Below are 10,478 nucleotides of genomic sequence, written 5' to 3' on the forward strand. Positions count from 1 at the left end.
TTGTATGATATACTATACTATGACTTTTTATCCTTTTTATGACATACTATACTATGACTTTTTATCCTTTTTATGACATACTATACTATGACTTTTAATCCTTTTTACGACATACTATATTATGACATTTTATCTCTTCTCATGACATACTATATTATGACTTTTTGTTACTTTTTATGACAAACTATACAAAGACTTTTTATCCCTTTTTATGACGTACCATACTATGACTTTTTTTCTCTTTTTATGACATACTATACTATGACTTTTTGTCCTTTTTATGATATACTATGTTGTGACTTTTTATCCTTTTTATGACATGCTACACTATAGCTTTTTATCTCTTTTTATGATATACTAGAGTGTGACTTTTTTATCCTTTTTATGACATACTATACTATGACTTTTTATCTCTTTTCATGACATACTATACTCTGACTTTTTATCCTTTTTATGACATACTACATTATGACATTTTATCTCTTCTCATGACATACTCTATTATGACTTTTTTCCTTTTTATCACAAACTATACAAATACTTTTTATCCCTTTTCATGATACACTATACTATGACGTTTTATTTCTTTTTATCACATACTATACTATGAATTTTTATCCCTTTCTATTACATGCTATACTGTGACATTTCATCATTTATTTGACATACTATATTATAACTTTTTATCCTTTTTTATTACATACTATACTGTGACTTTTTTCATCCCAATTTATGACATGCTATGCTATGACTTTTTATCCTTTTTATGACATATTGTACTATGACTTTTTATCTCTTTTGAAGACCAACTATACTGTGAATTTTTACCTCATTTTATTACATACGATACTAGGACTTTTCATCCTTTATCTGACATCTGACATACTATACCATAACTTTTTATCTTTTTTCATGACATACTACACAATGACTTCTTATCCTTTTTATGACATACTATGACTTTTTACCCTTTTTATGACATACCATACTATAGCTTTTTATCTCTTTTTATTACATACTATACCATGACTTTTCATCACTTTGTATGATATACTATACTATGACTTTTAATCCTTTTTATGACATACTATACTATGACATTTTATCTCTTCTCATGACATACTATATTATGACTTTTTTTCTCTTTTTATGACATGCTATACTATGACTTTTTTTCTCTTTTTATGACATACTATACTCTGACTTTTTATCTCTTTTTATGACATACTATACTATGAATTTTTTATCCTTTTTATGACATACTATATTATGACATTTTATCTCTTCTCATGACATACTATATTATGACTTTTTTTCCTTTTTATCACAAACTATACAAATACTTTTTATCCTTTTTCATGATATACTATACTATGACGTTTTATTTCTTTTTATGACATACTATACTATGAATTTTTATCCCCTTCTATTACATGCTATACTATGACTTTTTTCTCTTTATATGACATGCTATACTATGACTTGCTATCCTTATTATGACTTACAATACTATGACTTTTCATCATTTATCTGACATAATATATTATAACTTTTTAACTCTTTTTATGACATTCTATACTGTGACTTTTTATCCCAATTTATGACATGCTATACTATAACTTTTTATCCTTTTTTATTACATACTATACTATGACTTTTTGTCCCAATTCATGACATGCTATACTATGACTTTTTATCCTTTTTATGACATATTTTACTATGACTTTTTATCTCTTTTGAAGACAAACTATACTGTGAATTTTTACCTCATTTTATTACATACAATACTAGGACTTTTCATCCTTTATCTGACATCTGACATACTATACCATTACTTTTTATCTTTTTTCATGAAATATTACACAATAACTTTTTATCCTTTTCATGACATACTATGACTTTTTACCCTTTTTATGACATACCATACTATAGCTTTTTATCTCTTTTTATGACATACTGTATGAGACGTTTTACAACATACTAGACTATATCATCCTTTTTTTAAGTACTATATTATGACTATATCATGGCTTTTACCGAAATAGTTCATTATGACTCTTTCTTTATACTCTATTATGACTTTTCCTCACTACATACTATACTACGAGTGTTTATGACGTCCTATAGTAAAGAAATAAGAACCTGTTCCCAAAGAGACCAGTGTGAACACAGTCAGTTCTATTGTTGACTATTAAATGTTGGAGAGTATCTAACCCCACTACGACGAGGATGGGATTCGAACCCACGCGTGCAGAGCACAATGGATTAGCAGTCCATCGCCTTAACCTCTCGGCCACCTCGTCTGCTGGCTGCCCTTTCAAAGTAAAGGTCTGATTCTGGTCACGCCCTGAGTATTTAGAGAGGCATTCCAAGTTCAGAGAAGCAGAAAGCACCAATTAAACAGACACCTGCAACTGTCTTAACATACTAGAATATGACTATTTATTCACTTTTTCATCCTACTATACTATAATAATGATAACATGACCATTTGTCTGACTTTTTATCACTTTGTATGATATACTATACTATGACTTTTTATCCTTTTTATGACTAACTATATTATGACATTTTATCTCTTCACATGACATACTATATTATGACTTTTTTTCCTTTTTATGACAAACTATACAAAGACTTTTAATCCCTTTTTTATGACATACCTTACTATGACTTTTTTTCTCTTTTTACGACATGATATACTATGACTTTTTTCTCTTTTTATGACATGCTATACTATGACTTTTTTCTCTTTTTATGACATACTATACTATGACTTTTTTCTCTTTTTATGACATACTATACTATGACTTTTTGTTACTTTTTATGACAAACTATACAAAGACTTTTTATCCCTTTTTATGACGTACCATACTATGACTTTTTTTCTCTTTTTATGACATACTATACTATGAATTTTTGTCCTTTTTATGATATACTATGTTGTGAGGTTTTAGCCTTTCATGACATGCCACACTATAGCTTTTTATCTCTTTTTATGATATACTAGAGTGTGACTTTTTTATCCTTTTTACGACATACTATACTCTGACTTTTTATCTCTTTTCATGACATACTATACTATGACTTTTTATCCTTTTTATGACATACTATATTATGACATTTTATCTCTTCTCAGGACATAATATATTATGAATTTTTTCCTTTTTATCACAAACTATACAAATACTTTTTATCCCTTTTTATGATATACTATACTATGACGTTTTGATTCTTTTTATGACATACTATACTACGAATTTTTATCCCTTTCTATTACATGCTATACTATGACTTTTTTCTCTTTATATGACATGCAATACTATGACTTGCTATCCTTACTATGACATACTATACTATGACTTTTCATCATTTATCTGACATACTATATTATAACTTTTTAATTCTTTTCATGACATTCTATACTATGCCTTTTTATCCCTTTTCATAACATGCTATACTATAACTTTTCATCCTTTTTATGAGATATTATACTATCACTTTTTATCTCTTTTGAAGACAAACTATGCTGTGAATTTTTACCTCTTTTTATGACATACTATACTATAACTTTTTATCTCTTTTTCGCATACTATACCGTGACTTTTTATCCCTTTTTATGACATACTATACTATGACTTTTTATCTCTTTTTAGGACATACTGTACTATGATATTTCGGTCTTTTCATGACATACTATACTATGAAATATTTTCCTTTTTATGACATACTATACTATGACATTTTATCCTTTTTATGACATACTATACTATTACATTTTATCCTTTTTATGACATACCCTACTATGACTTTTTATCTCTTTTCATGAAATATTAAACTATGAATTTTTATCTCTTTTTATGACATAATATACCATGACTTTTTATCCCTTTTATGACATACTATATGAGAATTTTTACAACATACTATGACTATATCATCCTTTTTTTACGTACTATATTATGACTATTTCATGGCTTTTACCAAAATAGTTGATTATGACTCTTTCTTTATACTCTATTATGACTTTTCCTCACTACATACTATACTACGAGTGTTTATGACGTCCTATAGTAAAGAAATAAGAACCTGTTCCCAAAGAGACCAGTGTGAACACAGTCAGTTCTATTGTTGACTATTAAATGTTGGAGAGTATCTAACCCCACTACGACGAGGATGGGATTCGAACCCACGCGTGCAGAGCACAATGGATTAGCAGTCCATCGCCTTAACCTCTCGGCCACCTCGTCTGCTGGCTGCCCTTTCAAAGTAAAGGTCTGATTCTGGTCACGCCCTGAGTATTTAGAGAGGCATTCCAAGTTCAGAGAAGCAGAAAGCACCAATTAAACAGACACCTGCAACTGTCTTAACATACTAGAATATGACTATTTATTCACTTTTTCACCCTGCTATACTATAATAATGATAACATGACCATTTGTCTGACTTTTTATCCTTTTTATGACATACTATACTATGACTTTTCATCCCTTTTCAGACATACTATACTATGACTATTTATGAAATAACATACTAAGTGATTTTTGTACTTTTGTTGACATAATAAACCATGGCTTTGTTGGACATACTATACTTTAAATACATATCAGTTTTTTGAGGTACTGTACTATGACTTTGATGTCACTTTTTGTCAAAATGCAATGTTAAGATTTTTTTCAACCTACTATGACATGACTATATTGTCAAAGTTTTCGACATAATATATTATAACTCTTCATGACTTTATTAGACATACTATACTATGACTTTTTATCCCTTTTTATGACATACTATACTATGACTTTTTATCCCTTTTCATGACATACTATACTATGACTTTTTTTTCTCTTTTTATGACCTACAAAGCTACTGTATGACTTTTTATCCTTTTTATAATACTACAAAAATGAATGGTCTAGGTACTAGACCAATCATGTTTTTATCACTAGACTCTAGTATGTCAAAGGAAGTCTGGAATAACATGCATCTTTTAAAGGACTCCCTTGAAAGTGAGATTATTCATCTCAAGGGATTATCCTTCTAATAAAGACTTTGAGACTCCACACAGAAAGGCCCATCCCGGACTGGGAATGGAACCAAGGCTCAGAGTCAGTTCCTTCGTGCTGGTTCTACCTGTACAAGGGCTAAGCCCTGAGCCACCATGCCACAAACACACCATGTGGAAAAAGCCACTGAAAAGTTGTAGTATGGTATGTCGAAGAAAGTCTAAGTATGATTAACAGTGGCAATTATAGTTCCAATAAAGACACTAAAACTATGATTAATGATAATAATAGTAGCAGCGCGTCGAGAAGCTGCAAACACAATCTAGCTGGCAGAACTGCGAGGCGAGAATGCACAAGGACTTCGGGGAAGAAGCTCTTGAAGTTACTCCTTACCTTTAGTAGTACTTGTTTGTATACAGTCAAAGTACTTGAGGGCAGTTTTAGTTATTCTAGCCAGAAAGCCCATAGACAGACTAACGTGTAGAGAAAGGACATGGGTGGTAATAAAACAGTCAGCACCTGTCCTGACAACTGTCCACCCACTCTGCTATGCTTTCATTGAAACACTCAGAGAGCCGAAAGGCAACTTTCTGAGTATTTCACATTTCAGTTTGCTGTTGGGGATGGTAATAAATCATGTCTCCATCTTCTCTTAGAAGGCTCCCGACACTTTAATCATCCCATATACTCGTGTGTTTAGCCATAATAATTTGGCTCCCTCATGCAAGGACAGTCCTGCCTGTGATTTATGTGTGTGAGTGCGAGAGAAAGCGGAGGAAGGCGAACCGGAACACAGCCACGGCCCTGCTGCTGTTTGGTTTTGTTTTTTCTCTTCCTCCAAACATGTGTCATATTTTATATCTGTTCATTTCCTCATCCTGTTTTCCCCTCTGTCTTCGCCAAAGCAGACGTCCATATGTTGCATACGTCTCTTTGTTCTGTCTAGAAGAAAGACAATATTGTACTTTATTATTCTTATTATACATTATTCTGCAGTATATCATACTATTTTATAGGGTATGTAGAAACTCATAATGTAATGTAAAAGTGGGCATAATGTAAAATACAATATGATAAAAACTGATGTATCATTGTCCTGCTGCTTATCCAAGGCTGGGTAGTAGTAGTCCAGGTGTCTCTCTCGTCTGCAACATTTTCCAGCGTCTCCTTTGGAATCCTGTGGCTTTCCCAGGCCAGATGAGATATTGAATCCCTCTAGCGTGTTCTGGGACTACCTCCGGGTCTCCTACAGATTGGACATACCCAAAACCTCCAAAGGAAGGCCTCAGGATGCATCTTGATCGAAGGACTTAACCGGATCAAGTGGTATTTACAGTATGGTTTAAATGTAGGAGTCTTGGGACACTTTACAGATAGAGTAGGTCTGTACCACACTCTATAATTTACAAAGACCCAACAGTTCTAGTGCGACGGTGTTGAGGAAACTCCTTTTAGGGTTTCTTCAGACACAAATGTTAATTTTACAGAAGAATTGGATTATGTACTGATTTCTTCAAAAGTCCTTCAAATGTCCGTATGAACGGCAACAGGTGGCTGTGTTGTTGTGGTCAGGTCCATTAGCACCAGCCGTGCCCAGCGTTGTTTGGTCGGTGCTAAATCCCAACAGATGTGGATGGGCAGTGCTCCTGAAAAGCTCAAACACTAAAATGCTCACACAGTTTTTCATCTGAACGGCACTCTTTTTAGCGTGTCAAGGACGTCACTGATAAGCAGATTAAATTATCACCTTAATGTTTTAATTACATAACCATGTTAGGCTGTCCTCACAACAGGAGCGCCCCACTTTTTAGTAAAGGTTTATAAATAGCAGATAGCACCACTATAACTTTCTCATGTGATGTGTAACAACATCAAATTTGAGTGTAAATCTGTTTTTACCAATCTACTCCTCTATAATCCTGCTACTTTAGGAAAGTAATATTTTTTTCAACCAAAAAATTTATTTCTTGGTTCATTTATCAACCAACAGATGCAACAATCTACTGTTACAGGTGATTTCTCACCTCTCACATGAAAAGAAAGAGAAGGAAGGGAGAGAAGGGAAGAAGAGAAGCTGGCAGACGGAGGAGCTTATTGGCTGTCCTCCCTGTCTCACCTGACTGATTATTACTCCAATAAACTAGAGCTCCTTGGACTTTGCAGAAATGGACTCAGCTGGTTCTAGACACTGACCGGGTCTCGACACACTCTCATCCTGGCTGATGTGATAGTGTCTCATGATAACTTGCATAGACAGCTAGACAACTGTTTAGGAGGAATTGATGGTGACAAGTGTTGAATGTGAATATAAACTGAGTTTATATGAAAGACCACAATAACTTTTCACTCAGTGTTTGTAGACAGTGATGCTAAAATACTAAACACTAAAACGTTCAAACTCTTTTTCATGGTGTTGACACCCCGCAGTATGCTTGTGCTATGGGGTGTGTGTGTTTATCATCCCCTCGGGTGCCCTGAAACACTGCCGACAAAGTTCAAAAATTAAAAACTGAATTATTCAGTTCACCAAAATTTGAGCCTGTTCAATGAACGGCACTCTGATTGGCAGATTGTTAACTTATCACCTTTAATACTTTTAATTACATAACCCTGGTGGCTGTCCTCACCACAAAACCCCCCATTTTAATAAAGCTTTGTGAATAGTAGACAGCTGTTAAGGTGGGGTGGAGTGAGGACCCAGACGCAGAGATGAGGAGACAGGCAGGAGCAGGTCCACGGGGTTTATTGAAAAACAGGTCAACACAAAGGGAGCACAAAAGGCAAAACCCCGGTAAAAATCCAAAATGGGCAAAAACCCAAAGGTCCAAGACACAAAATCCACAGGGGTCCAGGGCAAGGAAAAGACAAGACCAACAGACAGGGAATATAGGAACAGGCAGCCGACAAAGTATCGCTAGGCAGACCAACTAGAAGGATCTGACAAGAGACGAGGGAAGCACAGACATTAAATACACCAGTTAACGAGAGGCAGGGAATCGGGTGTGAAACATCAGGTAATCACAAGAGCGGGAAGACACAGGAAGTAAAACTAGAGGTAAGACGAGACAAAAACAGACTTCAAAATAGAACAGGGAACAGAACAAGCACTCAGGGGAACACAAGACACGACCAACAACACCATACCGGGGAGAAAACTAACACAAATCTAAGGGGGGCAAGGAGGGAAAAATAATCCAAGCAAAAACCCCAAACCACAACAATAGCAACGCTATAACTTTCTCATGTCACGTGTTACAACATCTAATTTGAGTGTAAATCTGTTTTAACCAATCTACTCCTCTTTAATCCTTTTCAATCTATTTGCTGAAAATGAAAAGCGAAGAAAATAACATTTAATTTCGGTTTAACCAACAGATCTGCTGTAACAGGTGATGTCTCACCTCTCACAAGAAAAAGGAAGAAAGAAGGGAGGGAGAGAAGGGATTAAAGAGCAATCACAGAAGCGAAATGTCATATTTGCATATCTCAAAAATACATCACAGGGCAGCCATAAAGGGGCCTGCGAACACAGTTTTGCATATTGAGAGACAGTTCCACTGCTTTCAGAGAGCGCTGTTTATGTGCAATTTTAAGAGGAAGATAAAGGTTGTATTGGAGGGAGGGAAACATATCACTCCAGCGGTGAAAACACACACACACACACACACACGGTGCCTGATATAGCCTATCTGATGTTTGACAAAAAGGATGCTGTCCTTTGCTGGACTGCAGACAGATTGGACACCGTTGTGTGTTTTTAGAGCTGACAAATTACTTTCACTGTATAAACTAACATATAAATAGGCCTGGATCAGTAGCCTTTGGTAAACACTGCCACTTAGGCCTATCTTTCTTTGTGAGTGGAAGTGTGTTAATGAAGAAGTCAGTGAGCCAAATCTGTGTGACGCCGGTCATCTCTAACTTCTTGCAACCCATCTGGTTCTGTCAGACACCGCCAACATCTCAATTTAAGCTTTCGGGTCTCAGGCTGAAGCCCATAACTAGCAAGCACACTCCTCTCCAAACAATGGGCCATTTTGTTTTCATTTGATTAAAATACATTCATAAATGACTGTGTGCCAAAGCTGCTGTTAGTGATTAATGAGGCAGCAACACCTAATCAGCTGGCAGACGGAGGAGCCTATTGGCTGTCCTCCCTGTCTCACCTGACTGATTATTACTCCAATAAACTAGAGCTCCTTGGACTTTGCAGAAATGGTGTTGGCTGGTTCTAGACACTGACCGGGTCTCAACTCACTCTCACCCTGGCTGATGTGATAGTGTCTCATGATAACTTGCATATACAGCTTGGCAACTGTTTAGGAGACTGGACGTGACAAGTGTTGAATGTTATCATAAACTGAGTTGATATAAAAGACCACAAGAATTTTTCACTCAGTGTTTCTATTTTTTTTAGATTGTTCTACTAGTACAACCCCCTTCAGACTACTGACAGAAAGAACAATGCATGTGATACTGATCCAACATCAAGTCATTCTACAGTCTGGTTAATGTGGCTTTACCAAGCAGCAACTAGTGGTAAACCCAACAAAGACATCGCATATCAACGTGATATGGTGATATTATGTCACAGAGCAACATTAGCGTTTCTTTAAAGTAGTGTTTGTGTCCTCCTTATTAAAGTCTCCAGCAGATATCTCTGTCTCTTTAGCTGTGTCCCCAGCTCGTCTCTGACTGGGTCTGCTGCTGTTACACAGTTGCAAAGTCTGTGACAATTACCTTGGGTGTTGCCAAACATTTACTATATACCAATGTTAAGTAATGTCATTGTTTCTATAATCTCGCATCACCAGACCTTCTGGTCACAAAGCATTCCTGGGTGGCAGATAAACCTGCTCTGGTTTGTTGGCATTTCTTAAATCACAGTCACCTTGGGAGGCGCTAATCTCCGTACGGTGCAGCTGCAAAATAGTGAAGCAACTTGTTGTGGTGGAACATGTGAACGTTCAGAAGTAGTTTTAGTCAACAGAAAACTCAGATTGGACAGATAGTCTAGGTAGCTGTCTGGATGTACCCTGCAGAGATCTGAGGACCAGGTAACCATAGTCCTCAGATTGGACAGATAGTCTAGCTAGCTGTCTGGATTTACCCTGCAGAGATTTGAGGACGAGGTAACCTTAGTCCTCATAAAGGATTACCTGGGGATTGAAGGCTTTGGACTCAGTTTTCCTTTTTTGCAGAGGCTCCTGTAATCATCCAACAAATTAAAATTGGGAAGAAGAAAAGTTCAATAGTTGAAGAATTAACATTGCCTATGATCAATTTCACATACAGTATAGTGTGTTTTCCTGGACATCAGAGTTTGGAGCAGTTTTACATGGAGACCAGAGACTCACGTTCCTAGAAGTCTACCGGAGCGGTTTGTGCCTTGGAGATTAATTCCCTGCCAGGGTTTTAAACATTACGGTGTCTGTGCTGCACAAGCTGACCTCCATCCGCTTTTTACAGTAG

General features: G+C 35.7%; 2 non-coding genes across 2 annotated transcripts; both read right to left on the reverse strand.

Moving 5' to 3' along the window:
• Positions 1-2,221: 2,221 nt before the first annotated feature.
• trnas-gcu lies at positions 2,222-2,303 on the reverse strand. The gene has a single exon. It is a non-coding gene; the product is annotated as a tRNA-Ser (tRNA).
• Positions 2,304-4,168: 1,865 nt separating this feature from the next.
• trnas-gcu lies at positions 4,169-4,250 on the reverse strand. Its single transcript has one exon. It is a non-coding gene; the product is annotated as a tRNA-Ser (tRNA).
• Between the last annotated feature and the right edge of the window lie 6,228 nt (positions 4,251-10,478).

The sequence above is a fragment of the Etheostoma cragini genome, chromosome 22 (assembly GCF_013103735.1).
Source record: "Etheostoma cragini isolate CJK2018 chromosome 22, CSU_Ecrag_1.0, whole genome shotgun sequence".
In the NCBI taxonomy this organism is placed as follows: domain Eukaryota; kingdom Metazoa; phylum Chordata; class Actinopteri; order Perciformes; family Percidae; genus Etheostoma; species Etheostoma cragini.